This window comes from Ictidomys tridecemlineatus, chromosome 5 (assembly GCF_052094955.1).
Source record: "Ictidomys tridecemlineatus isolate mIctTri1 chromosome 5, mIctTri1.hap1, whole genome shotgun sequence".
In the NCBI taxonomy this organism is placed as follows: Eukaryota; Metazoa; Chordata; class Mammalia; order Rodentia; family Sciuridae; genus Ictidomys; species Ictidomys tridecemlineatus.
Genome location: NC_135481.1, coordinates 17,931,785 through 17,955,314, shown reverse-complemented (window position 1 = coordinate 17,955,314; position 23,530 = coordinate 17,931,785). Strand labels below are relative to the sequence as shown.

General features: G+C 46.0%; 2 non-coding genes across 2 annotated transcripts; both read left to right on the top strand.

Moving 5' to 3' along the window:
* The first annotated feature begins 1,869 nt into the window (after window positions 1–1,869).
* LOC120887124 (U5 spliceosomal RNA) lies at window positions 1,870–1,987 on the top strand. The gene has a single exon (XR_005730271.2). It is a non-coding gene; the product is annotated as a U5 spliceosomal RNA (small nuclear RNA).
* Window positions 1,988–7,851: 5,864 nt separating this feature from the next.
* On the top strand, window positions 7,852–7,967 carry LOC120887123 (U5 spliceosomal RNA). Its single transcript, XR_005730270.1, has one exon. It is a non-coding gene; the product is annotated as a U5 spliceosomal RNA (small nuclear RNA).
* Window positions 7,968–23,530: the final 15,563 nt, after the last annotated feature.

The window sequence follows — 23,530 nt, the reverse complement described above, 5'->3', positions numbered from 1 at the left end:
ATTTTATATATTAATATGTATATTATACACACACACACATATATATATATATATAATGTACATATAATTTTTGGTACCGGGATTGAACCCACGGATTCTTAACCACTAAGCCACATTCCTAGATCTTTTTATTTTTTGAGACAGGGTCTCACTAAGTTACTTAGATCCTCACTAAATTGCTGAGGCTGGCCTCAAACCTTCTGTCTCATCCTCCTGAGTTACTGGGATTACAGGCCTGTGCCACTATGCCCAGCGTGCCCAGCATAAGGGGGAATATTTACAATGTTCATGAATATATGATATGCATATCACAAAAAAATTAAGTCATTGGGGTCCAGTGACACATGGCTGTAATCCCAGAGGCTTGGGAGGCAAAGACAGAAGCACAAGTTCAAGGCCAACCTCAGTAACTTAGTGAGGCACTAAGCAATTTAATGAGACCCTCTCTCAAAATAAAAAATAAAAGGGGCTGGTGATGTAGCTCAGTGATAGTGCACCCTTGGGTTCAATTCCCAGTTCCCCCCCCAAAAAAAGAAGTCTTAAGTACTTCTGTGGCCACATGTAAAAGGAAGTGTGGCCACTGAAGTGCAGGGATCAGACTCTGGATCCAGAAGACCCTGAAGCACCACAACTTCCTCCATAGTCTGGCATGGCTCACCTTATTTCTTACTCATTCCTTTCTTGGTTGACTGCCAACGAGGCCCAATGGAGCAGAAGGTGAATTTCCCTTTAAAAGCCAAGGGTAAAGAAACACTTCCCAAAGATATAATCACCAAACTTTGAGGGGCCATGTTGTTTTCAGGAAACCGCCCCTCCCTTTATAATTAATTATTTTTACAGAGGAAGCTTCCCATAACACCAGTGTTAAAAAAAAAAAAAAAAAAGTGGGGGGGGGGGGGCTAAGCACTTGCCTGGCATGTGTGAAGCACTGGGTTCCATCTTCAGCACCACATAATAAATAAATAAAATAAAGGTCCATCGACAGTTAAAAAAAAAAAAAGATATTGTGTCCATCTACAACTCAAAAAATATTAAAAACAAAACAAAACAACAACAACAAAAAACTTTTGGCGGGGCTCAGTGGCGCTCACCTGTAATCCTCAGCATCTTGGGGAGGCCCTAAGCAACTTTTGAGACCCTATCTCTAAATAAAATGCAAAAAGGTCTGGGGATGTGGCTCAATAGTTAAATGCCCCTGGGTTCAATCCCTTGTACAAAAAAAAAAAAAAATGTCTTTTAAAAATTTAAGTATATTTTACACACAAATAACATAATCATAGTTCAAAGAAAAATAATACAATAAAACTCTAATACGCCCTCCGAATTCAAGGAAAAGAATATTGCCAAGAACTTTGATAACCTCTAAGTGGAAGCACTCCTCATTCCCCTAGGAATATTCCCCTCATTGCAACTGTGTCTGGCCACTATGCAGAATTTGTATCACACATTCCTTTGCCCTTTACCAACCCTCCCGGTCCGAACTGTAAGAAAACTACTTTATTTAAAAGAAATCAAACTCAAAATCCCAGTGTATGAATACACTAAATTAGAACCTCTCTGATAACCAGCACTTCGTTTAAACCTGGGAGCAAATGCTCGCCTCCTAGGTGGCTCCACAGAACTAAGATATTCCGGAGTATCAAGGGTAATTATTCAGGTTCATTTGCATACCCATAAGACACTGCAAATAGTGCAAGTGTTTTCATGAAAACAAATTTATTCATTATGCTAGTTTCTAAGAATATGAGCTAGTATTTACAAAATTTATCAGGTAAACTTCTGCAGGTAGTAATGCATTAGATAAATAACCACCATCAGTGTACTAGGCATTGCAGTTACTCCAGGCAGGGACTACGAGCGGGCAGAAGTATACTCTGGTTTCTCTTCAGATCGTATAAATCTTTCGCCTTTTACTAAAGATTTCCGTGGAGAGGAACAATTCTGAGTCTGAAACCAATTTTTTGAGGCCTTGTTTTTCAGCAAGGCTATATATAGTTGTTCAAAAAAAGGATTAGTGACTAATGTGTTTCTATTACACGATTGGTCAGTTTCTGTAAGTTTGTTGGGACTTTTGAAAGTGGTGTATTAGTTCGCACTTAGATAAACACTGAGGTGCAAGCTTTAAAAAATACAAAGCAAGTTTAAAAAAATTCTTATATGAGTTGGGTAAATCAGGTTTACACACTTCTTTCAAGTTTTTAGTTGTCAATGAACCTTCATTTTATTTATGATGCTGAGAATCAAACCAGTGCCTGCCACACACGTGCTAGGCAAGGGCTCTACCACAGCTTTTATTCTGAGTTTGGCTGGCCGAGGTAACAATTCTTTTTAAGAGAGAGAAAAGAGGTTTTTTTGTTTTTTGTTTTTTTTTAAGGTTTTCGGCGGGTACAACATCTTTATTTCATGTGGTGCTGAGGATAGAACCCAGCGCCCCGCGCATGCCAGGCAAGCACACTACCACTTGAGCCACATCCTCAGCCCCAGAACACATCTTAATCCTATTAAGTTTTATTATACAACTGACAAGCATTCTTTTTCTCAGCACAAGACTGTGAATTATGCAAGAGTGTTAACTCAAATTTGGGCATTTTTTTTTAAATTTTGGTTTGCAAGATTTCACCTTTTTTATTTTATTTTATTTTATTTTGGTTTTTGGTGGGTGTCTCTCAGTTTCCCATGCTGACCTGGAACTTGTGGTATTCCTGCCTCAGCTTCCTGCATAGCTGGGATTACAAGTGTGCAGTGCTCTTTTAGCTCATTTGCATTGCACTATATTCTAATTTTCACTTTTTTACTCAAAACATTGATGCTATGAAAACACAGAACACAAACACCAGTTTTTATAGGACTTACATGTCTCAAGAATTCCTGGACATCCCTATCTTTCTTTACTGAATAATGACAAATTCCTTTTCAAAATAGATGACTTGGAGTTAATTCTTTGGAGTTAATTACTCCAGTCTTTTCTTAATTCTTTTCTTTTCCCTCCCTCCCTCCCTCCCTCCCTTCCTTCCTTCCTTCCTCCCTTCCTCATACCTATAGAGTGTAAAATGGTATTATAATAATTCAAATTCTTATTTCCTGATTCCAGAAAGACTGAGTATCTTTTGAAGGTTTTTTGAAGGTCAAGGGTTGAAGTTTGCATACCTAGCTGGCACAAGGTTCTATGTTCAATCCCTAATACTGCAAAAAAATTAATTAATTAATTAATATTGTCTATACGTGTACAGTACACATGCAATTTTTTTCCTAATATTTTCAAACCACAGCTGGTTGACTGCAGATGCAGAACCTGCGGAGATACAGATTGTATCCAGCTTCTGAATCTATTTAAACTGATGCTATTGTAAGTTATCACACGAAAACTATAGATATGATGTTTTCAAATGTGCACCAGGAACATACATTTCAAAATTCTTTTGGGATTTATGGGAACAAGATATTTGACTCCATGACCTTTAATTTAGATCTTTGTGGCCAGATCTGAGCACTGAAAGAAAACAGTATCCCCGGGCTGGGGATGTGGCTCAAGCGGTAGCGCGCTCGCCTAGCATGCGTGCGGCCCGGGTTCGATCCTCAGCAGCACCACATACCAACAAAGATGTTGTGTCCGCCGAGAACTAAGAAAAAGAAATAAATAAATAAATGTTAAAACTCTCTCTCTCTCTCTCTCTCTCTGTCCCCCTCTCTCACTCTCTCTAAAAAAAAAAAAAAAAAAAAAAAAAAAAAAAAGAAAACAGTATCCCCTTGTGGCCAGCATAGAGGCTGGAGTAAAAATGAACCAAGAAAAGAGATAAATCTGGTGCTGAGATTTAGAGCCCCCATCTACCTTCGCTCTAGGAAAAGTCTCTCCATTGCAGAATTTGAAAAGGCTGGGCTGGGCCTGGTGGCACCCACCTATAATCCCAGTGTGGAGGCTGAGGTAGGAAGATTGCAGGTTCAAGGTCAGCCTCAGCAAGTTAGTGAAACCCTGTGTTAAAATAAAAAGTAAAAAGGATTGGAGGGCTGGGGATATAACTCAGTTGGTACAAATGTCTTGCATGCACAAGGCCCTGAGTTCAATCCATACCACCACAAAAAAATAAAATAAAATAAATTAAAAATTAAAGGATTAGCTAAATGTTAACAGTACTCCTGGATTCAATCTCCAGTATCAAACAAATAAACACATAAACAAAAATTCAAAAAAATTGGATGTGGTCTCCACATTTGAATTTGCATCATGTATCTATGGTCCTGTAATCTAGTCACAAGTAGTAATCACAGAACAAACGGCAAGAACAGGCAAGAATGATTCAATATTAATCTCTTATAGATCACCACTATAAGAGATGAAAGCAAAATCATCCGATAATCCCATAAATACAGAAAAGGTGTTTAATAAACTCTCCATCACTGACACACATTTACATATTTTAATTCTATTATATTAGAATTAATATAACAGTATCCTAATTAATAATTTCATTTATTTATTAGCATAGTTAATCTATTTAATATAGTGAACATTACCACCAAAAACCCCAAGCAAATGTCAGACATTAATAGAAAGTGTCTTAAATTTTTTCTTCAGAGTCCAAAAGGAGACAAGACACTTCCACTTGATTTTGCACTACCAGTGTAATGTTAAATACAAGAAACTACAGAAAATTATAACAATGGAAAGTAAAATAAAGAAAAGGAAAAAAAAGTATACGGATCAGAAAAACAAAAGTTATCATTACTATTGGTCCATATGATTATCTTCATAAAAGATCCAAAAAGATCTAGAATTATACCGTCCAGTATGGTGGCCACTGGACACATGTGTGCCTGTGGAGCATTTGAAATGTGGCTAGCTTGAATTAAGATGTGGTTTTTTTTTTTTTAGTTGTAGTTGGACACAATTTTTTTTTTTTTTTTTTAATGTGGTGCTGAGGATCGAACCCAGGGCCTCACATGTGCTAGCCGAGCCCTCTACCGTTGAGCCACAACCCTAGCCCTAAGATGTGTTTTAAGTATAAATTCACACTGGATTGTGAAGACTTTTTAAAAAATTATAAACAAGTAATTATTTTTATATTGATTATTGAAAAATTAATATTTGGGATGTTTAACATGTATTACTTAAGTAAATAAAACAATTAATTTTACCTGTTTATTTTTATTAATGTGGCTACTTTTTCTTTTTCTTTTTTTTTTCCTCAGCACTGGGAACTGAACCCAGGGTGCTCTACCACTGAATTTTTTATTTTTTATTTTTTTGACATTCATGTCTTTATTAAAATGTTTTTCTAAAACACACTTGAATCAGAGCAAATTTTCTTCCTGTAGTATACAATTATTCAGCCAAGTGACACTAGAAAATAACATGTCCCTGGGTCACAGAACCCCAAGAGACACTTGAGTATATTTTCAATTTCAAAAGGACATACAAAAACTACAGTTAGAAACAAATATCAATGTTGATTTTCTAGTGTTCTGATTTTAAACACATCTATTACATTTTTATGATGATCTGAGTCTCAATAAGCCAAGTTATCTAACATCACTTATTTTGCCTTTCAATATCTGAGCAATAATGCAAAGTTTATATAGCAAAGAAAGTAAAGTTTTATATATTTTTTCCTAAAGCAGAAAGTCATCATCTGGTTATTTTAAGAGTTTATACTCATCTCTCTGCTTCTCCTAGCTAAATATTATATTTTATCTTTGCAGAACACCAAAAGATGGTGAGAAGGTAAACTAATTAAGTAAATATCTGAGAAGTTGAGTAAAAACAAAGCAGTACTTTTATCTACCACTGAATTTTATTTCCAGTCCTTTTTATTTTTAATTTTGAGACAGGTTCTCACTAACTTGCCAAGGCTGGCCTCTAACCTGGTATGCTCCTGACTTAACCTCCCCAGTTGCTGACATTATAAGCATGCTTCACCTTACCTGTAGGTTAGTTCTTATATTAAAGATTAGCATGAATTATTGCCAGAAATGCAGGAGTAGGCCACACTATAAACAGTGAAATGGTACCAGCCCCTCAAAACCCACGTTTACAATCAGGATGACTCCATGCTTTGGGATTCAGAAACCCTGGAAGTTCCATGACATCAGAGCCTGGATGGCTAAAAACAAAAGTGAAGCTTCCAGGTAGCTCTCTAACCAGGTAGCTCTCTTCCAGGTAGCTCTCAAAAGCTACCAGAACCTTTCCAGAGGGAAGCAGAGCAAAGGCCAGAAGATGAATGCCCCAAAAACCCAGGAGCAGGGAAACTTCTTTTGTGTCCCCTTAGCCCCTGGCCAAGCCCTGTGAGGTATAGCTATTAACAGGTGGTGCATCTCCAAGGGTCTCTTTAACTTCCATTACATTGTGAAATATAACAAACATGTATTGGTGGATGAAACTGCAAATATATGCCAAGTCAAAGAAACAGAACAAAACAAAAAAAATACATGTATGCTTTGGTTCATATGAAATGTCCAGGACAAGAACATTAAAGTGATCATCAAAGGCTGGAAAACTAGGGGGACAGGAAGTAACTGCTCATGGGTACAGTTTTTTTGGAAAATGACAAAAATGTTCTTAAATTAAGATTGTGGTGATGATTGTACAATTCTGTGAAAATACTATTGAATTGTATACTTCAAGGGTATGAATGTTATGGCTTTTGAATTTTATCCAGTAAGTGTTTTAAAACTAGAGCCACGGGAGGTGGTTCACGCCTGTAATCACAGTGGCTCAGGAGGCTGAGGCAGTAGGCTTGCGAGTTCAAAACCAGTCTCAGCATCTTAGCAAGGCACTTAGCAACTCAGCAAGATCCTGTCTCTAAATAAAATATAAAAAAGGCTGGGGATGTGGCTCAGTGGTTAAGCACCCCTGTGTTCAATCCCCAGTATCAAAAAAAAAAAAAGTGTTTTTAAACTCTATTAGACATACAAATCACGTACAAGTCAAACGATTGTCTTATTAGCAAAGAAACCAGCAAAGTGGGAGGGGAAAGTTTCAGTTCAGAGGTATGAAAGGTGAGAAGCAGACATCTACGTCAGAAGTTTGAAAAATTAAAAAGAGCAGTTTTCCTTTTACAAGCAAGAAGTTCTATTGTAGGCCGTTGGGAGAGGACAGCACATTTGTAAAGCATAGGCTAAGGAGACTCGAGCTCTGACACTGGAATAGCAAGGTTTCATCCCCAACAAGCAGCGCCAGTGGGACAGAAAATCAGAAACTGAACGCGCAGGGTCCCAGGAATTCTCAATGGCAGACGAAAATGCAGAATATTCGAGCGTACGTGCTGGCGTGCAAGGTGAACGAAACCACCACAACCACATCCAAAATCCCGTGTGCCCGCCACGCAGTGTAAGAAAAATGGAAGTGCAAAACTTTTAAAATAAACTGCGGCGTGCAATTTTCCCCACTTGACACTCCTCACTCTGACCGAAGGGAGGAAACTGACTATCCTGCATTTTGTGACAAAGTGTTATTTGCTATTTTCTATTTCAATGTAATAGTCTTTAAAGGAAGTCAAACTCAGACGTACAAAATACAAGACAGATAAAACCCGAATGTGACCTAGGTGGGACTGTGTTTGGACTAGCCCGCTTCGCCCCCAAACGGTGACGCAGAGTAACTAGGCGAGCACTCCACTACTTCCTGAATGGAAAGGGAGGTGACTCCACTTATTTGCATACCCACAGTGCACTGCGCAAACAGGTCTAAAAGGGAAAAAAAAATTTAAGTTTCCGCGCATATTTTGTGCAAATGACACATTTCTACAAACTAAACTGAAACTTTTTCTTGATGTACAGAATCCTAGCGTTAACTAGCCACCATCAGTGTATTAGTAGTTGCTGTTACCCGAGTTGTGGATTACAGGTGACGACAGCATACTCTGGTTTCTCTTCAGATCGTATAAATCTTTCGCCTTTTACTAAAGATTTCCGTGGAGAGGAACAACTCTGAGTCTTAAACCAATTTTTTGAGGCCTTGTTTCGGCAAGGCTACTATTTGTTGTTTAAAAAGTAGAGCGTTATTCACTGTTTCACGTGTAAGTGGTTGTACATGTGGTAGTCGTATGCTACTCATGGGCCTGTGTTGTATACATTCTAGACTGTATAGACCCTTTACTGTTGCCTTTCATCTGCTTTGATTCACCAGGCTCACTAGCTCCGTTTTTTAAATTTTAATTCTTATTATCTGTATGTGTGTCTGTGGTTTTTTAAATGTTGTTTCGACTGGAGTTAGTGTGGGTATTCAACAGGCTAATTTTAAAATTTCTTCGATAAAAGATCCGTAGTTTCGCGCATTATAAGCCCCTGCAACAGTATTATTGTGAATCAATCACCACACCTGTCATCCTATGCCCTGCTGGGACTATCCTCCCCGTGTCGTGGCTTTTTCTCCCAAACTAAAAACTCCTCCCAACAATTCTCAGCCTTACCCATCCCTGGAGCCCTGCCCAGGCCTGTAAATCCCAGGAGATAAGAAAGGAACAGCAGGCGGGAAACATGGCCACAGTAGGGGAGCCTTCCCTGTGAGAATGCGGAGGTAACCCCTGTACCTCCCTCCCTGCCACACGTGGTGTGAGGTAGTGCAGAGGATGGCCACAAGAGGGAAACGTTTGGAAGTGGTAATACAGAATTAAACATTGCCCTAACCCTCCCAAACTAGAGGTAACAGAGGCTTCCTGCAGACTCCCTATGACTCCCTATTCAGTAATAGGCTTGACTTGCTCCAGAAAGACAGAGGCAAATAAAAAACAAAGCTCCGACACACACACACACACACACACACACACACACACACACACACACACATCTACTCCAGATTTTGGAAGCTTGGTGTAACCAGGACTGTGGACACCAGTAGCACAATGCATCACCGTGCAAACAGCACCTCCAGGGTGCTAAGGGTGGGACATCCACTCATGTTTCTTACTCTGGGTGTCTTTACCCGGTAAGTTCAGCCTGCCATAGTGTCAAGAAGGCAGCCGCAGGTGCTCACTTTGTTCAGATTACTTAGGACCCAGATCAGCACCAGTTGAGAGGGAGCCTCCCCAGCCTCTCTGGGTTCCAACCCCAGCAAGAGCCAGCTACCTCCTTCCCAAGGCCTCATCATAAGATCATCATCCTAAGCCATCTAGTCTTTCCAGAGCAGCCCAGAAAGGTCTCCAGAACACACATGAATTCGGATGAGAACCCTTTCCAGAACAACTGGGGATTTTATCTAAGAGGGTCCCCTTCTGATTTTTTTTTTTTTTTAATGGTGGGACCAAAACCACTCAAGGTCAACTCTTCCCTGGTCACTTTATGTTCTTTCATCTTCCCTTTCTACTTCCCTCCCTCTTTCACTTCTTCATTCCACAAACATTCCCAAAATTTGCACCAAAGACATTTATTTATTATTTTTTGCTCATGAACTCTATACATGCAAGAGTTCTGCCCCAATGTTTATCAATAAGAATGTAGTCATCTGCCATTTGTAATTAAGCACTAGTAGTGATCTAACCAGCATGAGAGACCAGCATAGGGAGAGGAGCTTAGGGGCTATTGTCCCTCAGGAAGAGAAACCCTGCATGACAGCTAGGTGGGGAAGAGTACAGCCTGGACAGACTGATGCAGTCCCCCATCAGATCTGCCTCTCCAACGCCGAGTGTCTAACTACTGCAGCCCAAAGTCCAGGACCCCCTCTGGGCCTGGGTCTTTGCATTGGTCAGTTGAGTTAGATAATCTCTAAATTCCATCCCCAACCGTTGCCACAATCTGACATTTTATGATGCTAAGCTCTGAGCTCAAGGGAGTGAAGATAAGAATGTGACAGAGGGGCTGGGGTTGTGGCTCAAGCGGTAGCGCGCTCGCCTGGCATGCGTGCGGCCCAGGTTTGATCCTCAGCACCACATACCAACAAAGATGTTGTGTCCACCGAAAACTAAAAATAAAATAAATATTAAAAAAAAAAAAAAAAAGAATGTGACAGAGCCCAACAGCACAGGCTGTGATAAGGACTGCCCCTGTGTTCAGTTGCAAGGCGGGCTGATCCTAGAGGCCTGGCTGAGACACTGGTCCCTGGGGAGATACAGACCAGGGCTAAAACTGAGCTGCAAGGTCACACAAGACGGTCCTGCTGGACATAGGGGCACGTGCTCATACGTACATTGAACATGCTTGTGCAAACAAACACAAGCACACACACTCATGCACTAACCTACTCACCCAGGTACACAGCTGCCCACTTGTCCATCCTAGGTCACCACTCTCATTCCCTAGGGTCCATCTGTGAGCTGAGTGTGAGCAGCCAGCCTGCCCCTTTGCCTGAAGTGAGCCCAAGGGACTGGGGGCAGCAGGCAAGGGATGCAGGCCTTCCTCTGCAAATGTGCTGCCCAGGTCCCCATGCTGGTCCCCTCTTTTGCTGATATTTCACAGGCCTTAACCATCTTCCATGATGTGCCACAGACTCTGAAGACAGAGGCTTCAACAAAGGGGCAGGTGAAGCTGACTGGGCTGGGGAGAGCGGTAGCAAGATGGACAGATGGACAGACAGTAGGCAGATGACAGGCACTGACTTGATTTCGGCCCTCACAGGGAGATGGGGCACATATCTGTGTCCCCACCTTTTACCACGGAGCCTGGCCCCTGCCCAGTTCAAGAACTGTTGAAGGAAGGGCTGGGAATGTAGCTCAGTGAGTAGAGCATTTACCCCACATGCACAAGGCCCTGATTCAAGCCCCAGCACCACCAAAAACAAAACAAAACAAAAAAGAAGAACCTCATTTAGAATGAACGGATGCCTAACTAGCCAGGTGGAGCAGAGCATCTGGACACAGAGGGCGGTGAGGGAGAGGGGAGAGAGGAGAGGAAAAGAAAGGGGTGCGACATGGGGTATAAGGACACAGGAGGAGGGAGGCAGGTGGGGATGGGGACAGGAATAAGGAAATCAGTTGGGTGAAGGCCTGGACCATCCTTTTTACATCTTAATTAAATTGGAGTTAATGGACCAACACTTGAAAGTCTGGGAAGAACATTAGAATATGGACTTGAAGCCCATCACAGTGGCCCACACCTGTAATCCCAGTAACTAGTGAGGCTGAGGCAGGAGGATGGCAGGTTCAAGGCAGTCTGGGCAAATCAGCAAAACTGTGTCTCAAAATTAAAAATAAATAGCTAGGCTTGGTGGCGCACGGCTGTAATCCCAGCGGCTTGGGGGACTGAGGCAGGAGGATTGTGAGTTCAAAGCCAGCCTCAGCAAAAGTGAGGCGCTAAGAAACTCAGTGAGACCCTGTCTCTAAATAAATACAAATTAGCAGATGGTGGAATGAGATGGTCATCATTACCCCAAGTACATGTATGAAGACATGAATGGTGTGACTCTACTTTGTGTACAACCAGAGAAATATTGCTCTATATGTGTAATAGGAATTGAAATGCATTCTCATATTGTCATATATAACAAATTAGGATAAAAAATGAATTTAAAAAAATAGAAAATAGGGCTAGGGATGTGGCTCAATGGTCGAGTGACCCTGAGTTTAATTCCCAGTACCAAAACCAAAATTATATGTATTTATATATGCTTATATATGTTTATATATACATATTTTAATATATTTATATATTTTTATATATTTATACATATTTTATATATTTATATATTCATATGTATTCATATATTCATATGTATATATATATATATATATATATATATATATATAAAGGGACTGGGGATATGGCTCAGTGATAGAGCAACCCTGGGTTCAAAACCCAAGACTGCAAGGAAAAAAAAATATATATATATACACACACACACACACACACATAAACTTACATATATAACATTTTTTGTCCATATATATCTATATATCTATATCTATTTTGTCCAATATATATGGACATGATGCTTCTTTTCCTTTCCTTCTCCTCTTGGAATGAAATCTGGGAGTGAAACTGTCCTGTTATCTCTGGCCCTGGGTGAGCTTCAGTTTTCTCACTTAGAAGCTGGGCCTCCCTTCCCCTCACACACTCATTGGGAAATGCAAGTGGAAATAGCCATGCGGTGCTCTGGGAGAGAGACATAGGTGCCCAGTGCTGGGTGGGTGCCCACACGGAAGCTGAAAAGCCATGTGACTTTTCACCAGGTCCTGGAGAATGCTGCCTGATTCTGATCCCAGCTCTTCCCCTTTGTAGCTGTGTGACCTTGAGAAAGTGGCTGCACTTCTCTTTGCTGCCTTTCATCCTCTGTAGAGTGGGTGCAGTGGTAACAGCATCTACCTCACAAGGGTGTTAAGACTGGTGCTTGGTACCTAGACTGTGCTTTCAGGGAGGCTGTTATACAACACCGAAGTTAGGCCCTGGCCCACTCTGTGGACTGAATCAAAGCAAAAGAGGACTGGATGTAGTAGTGCAGGCCTGTAATCCTGGCAACTTGGGAGGCTGAGGCAGGAGGATTGCAAGTTGAAGGGCAGTCTCAGCAATTTAGTGAAGCCCTAAGAAACTTAGTGAGACCCTGTCTCAAAATAAGAATAAAAAGGACTGAGGATGTGGTAGGTAATCAAGTGCCCCTGGGTTCAATCCCCAGTGGCAGCAACAACAATAACAACAAAAAAGGATCTCTATGAACGCATAAAAAATAGGGTTTTATTTTAAATTTTCAACTTTCCCAGGCGCTCGCTCTCTCTCTCTCTCTCTCTCTCTCTCTCTCTCTCTCTCTCTCTCTCTCTCTGTCTCTCAACTGCAGTACTTGGGATAGAGCCCAGGGGCGCTGTACCATTGAACTACAACTCCAGTCCTTTTAAAATATTTTTTGTAATTGTTCAGGGTCTCACAAAGCTGCTCAGGATGTCCTCAAACTTGTAATCTGCCTGCCTCATCCTCCTGAGTATCTGGGATTACAGGCATTTATCACTATGTCTAGCCATTTGAGTTTTGCCTTTATGTTTAGAATTCATTTAGAACCAACTTTTATTTGTAATATGAATTATGGGTCAAGGTTGTTTTTTGTTTGTTTGTTTGTGCATGAGATGTCCAGTACAGTTTGTTAAGAGGACTTTTCTAGATGGATTTAGTGGTCCCTGGAAAAGAACTGGGCAGAAAGAAAAGAGGTTTGGAGGTAGGGAGCCATGAGATGATAAGGATAAAAATTGGTAAAGAGAATATTTAAGACTCATAGCCAGTATGGTGGCACACGACTGCAAGTTGGAGGCCAGTCTGGATGATTTAGAGGAACCCTGCCTCCAAATAAAAACTAAAAGAATGGGGGATATAGTTCAGTGTTCAACCCCCAGTACAAAACACAAGGCTGTGATTAGAACTCTTTAGAGTATAACATGCCATGTAACTCCTTCTTTGCAGCCTCTTCCAAGATGTTCAACAAAAACTTAACAGTTTCTCAATTCAATTTTGGATGTTGGACTTTTCTTTCCGATGTAAAGCAGAAATTCACCACAGGCCAATAGGGTTCATCTGGGTTACACGTTATTTGATTCATCATTTATTTGATTCTCATTTATGGACAGCCTTCTTTGCCCAGCGTTGGGCTGGGCCCTGGAGCTGCACAACCACCTCTAACACAGGGGGACAAACCATGTAAATGAGGCAGAAGCCAAGTGGGAGTGGAGAGGAGGGAGCGACTTGGGGGGGGCAGGGGGGGTGGAAAGGGCTGGGGAAGTGGGCCTCAGTCCCGGTGGGAGTGAGATGGGTGGAGGGAGGGGAAGGACTCCTTCCCAAGGTTCGAGAGTGCTAGAGGCTGTGGTGTCCTGTGGCTGATGCTAACTCACAGTCCTCCCTTCCTCCCTCCAGGATGGGCCGACACCCCCCCCACCCCACCCCCACCCCCCGCACTGGACATGGAGCTGAAAACCCTGGGTCCCTGGTCCTGAAGAGGACCCTGCGTGGCCTCTGAACTGTTCATGTCCCAATAGCTGCCTTTGCCCAGTAGGAAGGAAACAGGAGACCAATCCATCTGTGGGTCACTGCAGGACAACAGCCATTGTCACTTCTGAAATGTCACTGTCCTGGAAAACAAGAAGGCCCGGGCTGTTCTGTAGCCAGGGAGTAGAGACAGGACCAGGGAGGGAGAGGGCGCCTGGGCTGGACGTAGCACAGGGACACAGCTAAGGACCTTGTGGGATGGCCAGGGTAGTTGGACACAGCACCTTTACTTTATTTATTCATTTTTATGTGGCGCTGAGGATCGAACCCAGGGCCTCGCACATGCTAGGCGAGCGCTCTACCGCTGAGCCCCAGCCCCAGTCCCAGCCCCTCTTTTTCCTTTTTTTTTTTTTTTTTTTTTAAAGAGAAAGTGAGAGAGGGGGACAGAGAGAGAGAGAATTTTAACATTTATTTATTTTTTCTTAGTTCTCGGCGGACACGACATCTTTGTTGGTATGTGGTGCTGCTGAGGATCGAACCCGGGCTGCACGCATGCCAGGCGAGCGCGCTACCGCTTGAGCCACATCCCAGCCCCTCTTTTTCCTTTTTAATGATGGAAAAAGAACACTCACGTTTTAGTCAGCCTTCTGACTCTGTGAGCAGCGCCTGAAGGAGGCACCTTAAAGAAGAAAGGCTTATTTGGGCTCCCAGTGTCAGTGTCGGCGGCGTCTGTCCACCCTCGGTCCTGGATTCTATTGCTCTAGGGCCTGCGGCGCCACAGGGTTCAGAGGGAAGGTCGTGGTAGAGGAGGCCACTGCCCTTGTGGTGGCAGAGAAGCAGAGAGGGAGGAAGGTGCAGGGGTCCCCATATCCCCTTGGGGGGAGTGCCCCACAGTGGCCCAACTCCCTTCCACCAGGCTCCAGATCTTTTTCTTTTTTTTTTTTTCGGTATCAGGGATGGAACTCAGGGGCACTCAACCACTGAGCCCCATCCCCAGCCCTGTTTTATATTTTATTTAGAGACAGGGTCTCGCTGAGTTGCTTAGGGCCTCATTAAGTTGCCCAGGCTGGCTTTGAACCTCCTGCCTCCCGAGCTCTGGGATCACAGGTGTGTGCTGCTAGGCCCAATCAGGCCCTACCTCTTAAAGGCTCCACCATCTCCCAACGCCCAGGGTTGGGGACGGACCTTTAACACATGGCCTTTGGGGGACATTCAAGATCCAAACTCCAGCAGTTTCCAAGGTTTCTTCCCTAGGGGTGTGAGTTTGTGGGGCAATAAAACCTATTATTTAAAAGTGGGTGGGGGGGAGCTTGGGTTCCAAACCTGGTCCTTCCACTTCCTGTCTTGATGCCTGAAGCTGGTACCACTCAGGGCCTGTTCTGCTGTCAGAGAAAGTGGGGATTATGAGAAAGCCCATATCAGGTGGCTGCTGAGCACCAGCAGAGCAGGCCTGAGAAACCCTGGCCATGGCCTCTGTCTGTCCCCCTGCTGTTGCTCAGCGGGGTCCCTCTGGGCACTTCCCCCTTGTGGAAGATGCAGACCCCTCAGCTACTCTCTCCGCCCCACTAACTGCAGGTCAGGGGCTCCTGGCTAGCTTTTCCTGTGGAGGGAGCAGCCTGGACACGTGGCTTAGGTCCCCTTTGTTGGTTTCCAGCAAATTAAAATTTATCTCTCAGGGAGGAAATGAGGGGTCAGGTTTTTTTCTTCTTCTTTCTTTCTTTCTCTCTCTTTTTTTTTTTTTCTTCTTCTTCTTAATGGGCCCTGATGAAGGAAATGAATCCGGGAAGGGATCAGAAATCTGATCCACCGCTTGCCGGCTCAGAAAGGTCTGGGGGCTCCCTGTGCCTTCAGAGGGGCAGCTGGGCACAGTATGTTTTATTATATAATTAACCTTGACCCTTCTAGGTTCAAAGAGGGAGGTTAGTTGGAAATAAATCAATAGTCTGGTCTGGTCACTTCAAAGGCTACGAAACCCGCTGGAAAATTCTATGTTGGTTCAGTGTGTAAATTGGAATAGCGTGAGCGATTCTTTTGGAAAGGTGGGGGGAGGATTTTTGGTCTACAATTGAAATTAATTGTGTATCCACGTCCTTTAATCAGGCAATCAGGGGTCTTTATTGTGGGACTTATGGTGGGGGTGGGAGGAGGCCAGAAGAGAGCATTGTGACCTCTGAGTGACCGGCAGGCAGGGCTCTCGGACAAAGGCGTCTCTGGAAGCCTGGGGAGTGCCTGCCTCCTGGGGCAGGGTGCAGTGCTGAGTCGTCCATCTAGAATCCTCACTGTCAGGAACTGTCCCCATCGAGACACAGTTTACTGAATGCATACTTTGCACCAGGTGGCAGGCATTCCCGAGGTTATTTTCTCATTTGATCCTCATAACAACCCAATCATTTGAGTTCCATTATTATCTCTATTACAATGGGGAAATTGAGCTTCAGAGGGGTGAAGGATCAAGTCCAGAGCCACTGTGAGGTTTTTCAAGGCCACGACTTGAGGAATGAAAACAGGACCCAAGGAAGAGCTCACATTGCCACATGCCCCAGTCGCCACATGCATTCTCCCTGGGGTTGTTAGAAGGTAAATGGAACTGGACACAGTGGTGCCCACCTGTGACCCTGACTCAGGAAGTCACAGATTAGTCAGATGTCTCAAAATTAAAAAATACAAAGGGCTGGGGATGTAGCTCACTGGTAAAGTGCCCCTGGGCTCAGTCCCCAGTACACACACACACACACACGGCAAATGGGTTTTTGTTTTATTTGTTTTGCTTTTTGTACTGGGGATCAAGCCCAGGGCCTCAATGCATGCTAAGTGGGCACTCTACCACTGAGCCATGCCCCAGGTGGAGCAGGTTTATCTTTTTTAAAATTTATTTGTTCTTTTTAGATATACATGGCAGTAGAGCGTATTTTGACATACACATACATGGAGTATAACTTCCCATGTGGAGTTACACTTGTGTATTTATCTATGAACATAGGAAATCTGTGTCTGACTCATTCCACTGTTTTTCCTATTCCCATCTCTCCTCCCCTCCCCCACCCACCCACTCTTCCTCCCTCCCCACCGCTCTCCATCCCTGCCTGTTGTGAGTCAGCTTCCGTATATCAGAGAAAACATTCTGCCTTTGGTTTTCTTGGGATTGGTTTATTTCACTTAGTATGATAATCTCCAGTTCCATCCATTTACTGGCAAATGCAATAATTTCATTCTTCTTTATGACTGAGTAATACTCCATTGTTTATGAACTACATTTTAAAGAAAATGTAGTTTTCTGCTCATCTGTTGAAGGGCACCTAGGTTGGTTCCATAGTTTAGCTATTGTGAACTGAGCTGCTATGAACGTTGATGTGGCTGCGTCACTATAGTATGCTGATTTTAAGTCTTCTGGATATATGCCGAGGAGTGGTCCCATTCCAAGTTTTCTGCTTTCCAGAGTGGCTGCACCAATTTGCAGTCCAACAGCAGGATAGGAACTGCAAATTGCCTCCCCCCCACATCCTCGCCCACTCTCATTGCTCCTTGTATTCTTGCCATTCTGGAGCAGGTTTATCTGGGCTTCATCTCCTTTCCTTTCCCTTCCCCACCCCTTTCAGCTTCCCTAGTCCCTCCCTCTTTCCCACTTCCTTTCCCCAGTGCTTATTGAGAATTGAGTGCTTCTCTGTGGTGACACTGTCAGGTCAAAAAGATAAACACAGACCTGCATCTCACCATAGAAAACCTAATCCTAAATGCTCAGAGCCCCTGGAGGGTGGGCGCGTGGTGCACACTGCTGCCGAAGGCCATGGTTCAGCGGGAGAGGGTAGAGCAGGGGAGGAGAAGGAGTCAGTCTAGCTGGACAGGATGGGACGAGAGCAGCAGGGCCATCTGGAAGGATGTGGAAAGCAGGGGTGGTGGGAAGCTGTGGTTCCAGACTGAACCACCTTGTGAAGGAGCAGCCTGTGAAAGGCCCAAGGCCTCCTGCTCTGGGCAGTCATCATGAGGGTCAGCCTCCAACTGCCCGATCCTCTAGATTGACTCCCTTAATGCCTCCGACAACCCCAGGAAGGCAGGATGCTTGATCCTTATCCAGAGCTTACAGAGGAGGAAATCATAGTGCTCAGGGGCTAAGGGGCACTCACTTGGCCACACAGCCAGACGGGGAAGAGTCAGGATCTTGACCACTGGGCTAACTGCCTCTTGTGAGAGGACCCTGAAGACCAGGCAAGGGGTGCTGGACTGTTCCAGAACAGTGGGGAGCTATGGCAGGATCCTGACTCCCCTGCATTTTAGGACACACTGTACTTCATGGGGGGTTGTGGTCTACCACCTGGGTCCCTCCTCACCCTGCAAAAGGAAAATCTCTATCCCAGCTGATTTAGAGGCCCTCCCCCAACTCCCCTTCCTCTGTATACTGGTACAAGTCAACAGGTGGCTGAGGACAAGGAGCCTAGGGTTCAAGCCACAGCTCCACCCACTCACTCCTCTGGACCTTGGTTTCCTCATCTGTCAAATGGAAGGATGACATGAGTCGAGTCCTGCCCGTACAAGGCTGTGGGAAGACTCCCACCAGGTAATGGCAGGTGCTTTTTTTTCTTCTTCTTCTTCTTCTTCTCATGGTGCTGGGAGCCAGGGTCTCATGCCAGCTAGCAAGAGCTCTACCACCCAGCTACAGCCACAGCCCCAGCCCCAGAGGCATCTTGTTGTCATTGGGACAGTAGGACTCCTAGAGGCTCCTTTTCCTCCCCCCCTGGAAACTCCCCTCTCTCTTATTCCCACCTGCAAAGCTACTACTGCTCTCCTTAGACACAACCATGTGAAAAGCATAGGTGCTGGAAATCCGGGAGTCCTTCATTCCTGCCCTTGATGACCATCTACTAAGCGCCCGACCCCTGCAGCAAATGACCTCCTCCTGGCTGCCCCGCGAGCTCCAGGCCTTTGCTCGGGCTGTGCCTTCGGTCTTACCTTCCCCCCTTCCAGAGCCTCCTCTCCAAAGCCTTCCTTTATCCAGAATTTCAGAGGCCACCTTTTCCTCTGCTGCTCCAGCCTATCCCCGTACTCCTCCGAGTCCGTCTTTGGAAAGGTCGTAGTGACCTGAATTCCAGCCCAGAGACTGCCAGCTCACCGAGGGCCGGGGCTGTCCCTGGCTAGTGCGGAACCAGCCCTTGGGCATTGCTCTGTTCGGTGGGACGTGGGTGGGGGCCAGGCCTCTGTCCCATGGCTGTCATCCTCACCGTTTCCACAGGGTGGCAGCAAACCCCTCCAGTCACAGCCCCTCTCCGCGGAGGGCAGGTGGCAGAGCCGCCGGGCTGCCCGTCAGGGACCAGGTTCCAAAGGGAGGCGGCCCAGGGGCCCTAGTACCTCCCACCTCAGCGTCTCCTCATCCCTGGGTCCCCACCCCGCAGTCCCCCTGATGCCACTGCTTAGGGTCACTGCCCTGCTCACTCTGCCTGCTCCAGTGGATCTCTTGAACCACAAACTCACTGAACCCTCTCAGCCTCTTCCAGGGCTCCACCCACCCAGCTCTATATTTTGTTGGTGGTGTCGTTTGAAGCACAAAAGTTGTTTTTAAATTTTAAGATATCCAATCCAATTTATCTTCTCTTTCTCCTCCTTCCGTCCTGTTACTGGGGATGGAACCCGGGGGGTTGTGCATGCTATGGAGAACTCCACCACTGAGCCACAGCCTAGTCCTATTTTTTTCTTTTATTTTTCGTGGGTTTGGTGTTCTATCAAAGAAACTATTGCTTCATCCATTGCCACAAAATCGCACATTTATGTTTTCTTCTTTCTTAGCTTTTACATGTAAGGTTTTGGTCCATTTTGAGTTATTTTTTTAATGTGGTGTGAGTAAGTAAGGTATCCAAATTTATTCTTTGCATGTGAATGTCTCCTTGTTCCAGTTCCCTGCTCCACACCCCACCCCCACCTTTTTGGTACTAGGGATTGAACCCAGGGGTGCTTTACCACCAAGCTGCACCCAGCCCTTTAAAAAAAATTTTTTTTTTTGAGATAATGTCTTGCTAAGTTGCTGAGGCTGGCCTCCAACTTGTGATCCTCTTGCCTCAGCCTCCTGAGTATGGGTCCATATCCAGCCTGTCAATCATTATTTGTTGAAAAGACAATTTTCTATTGAAAAGTATTGGCACCCTTGTCCAAATTCAATTGACCATAATTGTGAGAATATTTCTGGAGTCTTAATTTTATTCTGTTGTTACATAGGTCTCTCTTATGCTAGTACCACACCTTTTTTTTTTTTTTTTAAACTCGGAATTGAACCCCTGAGTCACAGCCCAGCTCTTTTTATTTTTTATTTAGAGACAGGATCTCACTAAGTTGTTTAGGATCCCACTAAGATGCTGCGGCTGGCTTTGAACTCACAGTCCACCTGCTTCAGCCTTCGAGCTGCCGGGATTACAGGTGTGCACCATCACACCAGGCAATGTCACTTTGTAGCTTTGTAGTAGGTGTGGAAAGCAGAGAGTCTAGAGTCTTCCAAATGTGTTCCTCTTTGTCATCAAGATTGTTTGGGTTATTTGGGGTAAAACTTCATATAAGTTTTAGGGTCAGCTTCTCGATTTCTGCACAGAGGCCAGCAGAGCCAACAGCCCTTGGAGGGAGGTGTGTGTGGGGGGGTGAGGCCTAAAGAAGTTTGATAATCTGCTCACGGTGACATGACTGGGGAGAGGCAGAGCCATTGGACTTCAGGGCCACCCTTCTCAGCTCCGGGGATGCTATCTATGCTTGTCACTTGGAGACAGCTGCATCGAGGCACTGGCTTGTGGCACAGGGAGCTCAGAGTCCAGCTTGTGTCCACTCAGCCCATGAAGGGCCTTCCCTCCCTGCTCCTCCCCAGCCCTCGTCTCAGTCCCTGTCCCCTCCCTGGCCCTGCCTGCTCCAAGGTGGTCCAGAGGGACCAGCCCAGGGCAGTACTTATGAGACCTCTGACTGTACCTGATCCCAGAATTGAGGACAGGTGCCCACCCTTGGTGGCTTCCGGCTTCACCTGTTTCCAGTCAGTTGCCACCTGTCCCAGCTCCTCTCCAGGAAGACCCCCCCCATTCACCACTCCCACCCTGGGGTCTCCAGTCTCTCCCCTCTGCCTTCCCTCTGTCCACTCTGTCCAGTACTGAGGGTCTGCCACTGGTCCGGCTGGTTGAGGGGGAGGGCTCCAGGTGGGGTGCAGCTGGACTGCTGCCCACTGCCCTGTCCCCGCAGCCGCTCACACCCCTCCTGGGTCCTCAGTTGCTGCACCAGTCTCATGGGGGTCTGCAGACCCCTCTCGCAGGCTCTGCCACTCTGACACCTGCCATTCCAGATGGGTGGGGGTCTCAAATCAGCACCTGCCCTTGGCCGCTGGCCCCTCACATGAGGAGACAGAGCAGGCAGTTGGAGAAGCCACTTTCAGGGAGTTGACAGAGGCCTGGTCCCGCACCCTGTGCCTCTAACTGAACACTCAGACCAATCTTGACCAATAATAGGGGTGAGGCCCCTAAACAGGTCCCGGCTCAGGAACTGGGGACACTCTCTGCCTCCTGCAGTCCACCAGCCACCCCCTGCTGCTATGTCCCCAACCTTCACCATGAGGGCCACCAGGTGGCGTTTTCCTGCCTCCTGGCTCCCCAGCTCTCAGCTCCCAGCTGTCCTCCTGTGTGCTCCTGTGGTCATTTTAAAACTCCAAAAAAGAAAGAAAGAAACAAAACACATGTGTTGGCATTCTTTGGCATCCCCTCAAATGGTGGGATCTAATTCCCCTCAAATTCCCTGAATACGGCCAGCCTTGTGATTAAGGTTAGACATGATGGTGCACTTTCCTCCTGGCTCTCGCCCCCAGGACACCATCCTTGGGAGGGTGTGTCCGGGTAGGCCCCTGTGACAGCCATTCCAGCCACCCACTGGACCTGGGCCTGTGGAGACTTCAGATGGCTCCTGCCCCGGCCTCATGCCTCCCTGACTGGTGCCGAGTGGAGCAGAGACCTCTGTCCCCAGAGCCTTGCCCACGGCTAGAAGGCAAAGGAAGTGCATGAAGTCACTGGGGTTTGGGGCAGTTGTTTGGGGGCCTTGGAGGAGCAGCCCAGTGGGGGCAGGAACAGGCCCGGCCACAGTTGCATGTGACTTGTGTGCACATCTCAGAGGACCATGTTGGGGTGGTTTCTAAAGGTCTCTGGGCATCTTTCTGATGGCAGTGCTAGCATCTTGGACTTTTTGAGGAGGTGGCTCTGGGGGGGACTCCCACCCGCTCAGTGACTGCTTCATACACACACCCCTCCCCCGTAGCCCTTGGGCTGCCGGAGTTGTGTAAAGGGCTGTGTAAGAAAGGTGCCATCTCCCCTCTGCCGGGGCCAGACCTTCCCTGGGGTAATAAGGGGAAAGGGGGACACACCTTGGAGACTCAGCACAGACAGCACATGGGCCTGGGGCTTCTCTTGCTTGGTCCAGTGTCCATCCCCAACACTATCACTGTGGCCCCCTGTCCTGCAGGTCTCTTCCAGAAGCGCCGGGCCAGAGGCTTTCCCTGTGCTCCATTCCTACACCACCACCACCAAAAGCATCCCTTCAGGAGCAGACTCTTGATCTCCACTGAAGTTCCACAGAGTCCAAAACAGGACAGATAAACCTGGAGGAAGGTGGGAGGGGAGAGTGACAACCGCCCCCCACCCCATGAAGCTCCCCACACCCCAGCCACAATGGGGATGTCACTTTATAAACCACCATCCTAGTATGTTCCTCTGCAAAGGTGTTTTGGGGGGAGAACTTGACTCCCACAGTTGCAGAGCTCCCCAGGAGTGAGGTCTGGCTTTCCACTTCAGTAGCAGCTGCTTTACATCCTTGCCTCCTACTAGGCTTGGGGTCAGCTCAGACCTTCAGATCTTGGTCAGCATGACTACCATCAAGCCAGGCCTCCCCTGGCCTCTGGCCAATCTCAGCAATCCTGGACACCTGACTTCAGGAACCTGGACCAAGCGGACAGTGGAGGAATGGTGAGGCCTCCCCCAGTGGTCCTGGCTGTGTACCCTGGAAAAAGTCACTGGGTCAGCCTCATTTTCCTCCTGTTTAGGATGGGAAGGAAAGCCTCTCATAGACAACACCTGAAAAGCACACAGCCCTCCCAGCCCTGTCCAGGAGGCTCAGTCCTGGGCCGCTTTTACCTTGGAGTCTCAGCGTCCTCACTGGGGGCTAAGGAGACTATCAGCAGGCAGACCCTGGAACCAGGCAGCCTGGCCTGGACAAAGGCTTGGGGTGTGCCCCTATCTGGGTGGAGGAGATTTGGCTCTTTTTGTCCCTCTCTTCCCTTTTTTTTTTTTTTTTTTTGATACCAGGGATTGAACCTAGGGGTGCTTAACCACTGAGCCACATCCCCAGTCACCCCTTTTGTTTGTGGTGCTGGGGATTGAGCCCAGGGCCTTGTGCATGCAAGGCAAACACTCTACCAACTGAGCTGTAACCCCAGCCCTCTTCTGTATTTTATTAGAGACAGGGTTGCTGAGGCCAGCTTTGAACTTGAGATCCGCCTGTCTCAGCCTCCAGAGTCGCTGGGATTCCAGGTGGGCGCCACCCTGGTTCCTCTCTTCCCTTTCTTGATTTCAGGTCTGGAATTTGAAGCCAGACAGTCACTAGGGTGTCTACCCCGAAAGGCAGCACAAGGTCCCACAGCCTGCCTGGCCATTGGAAATAACGTGGTGAGTGCCTGTCATGATGCACAGGGCTCTGCCGTCATCCTCTC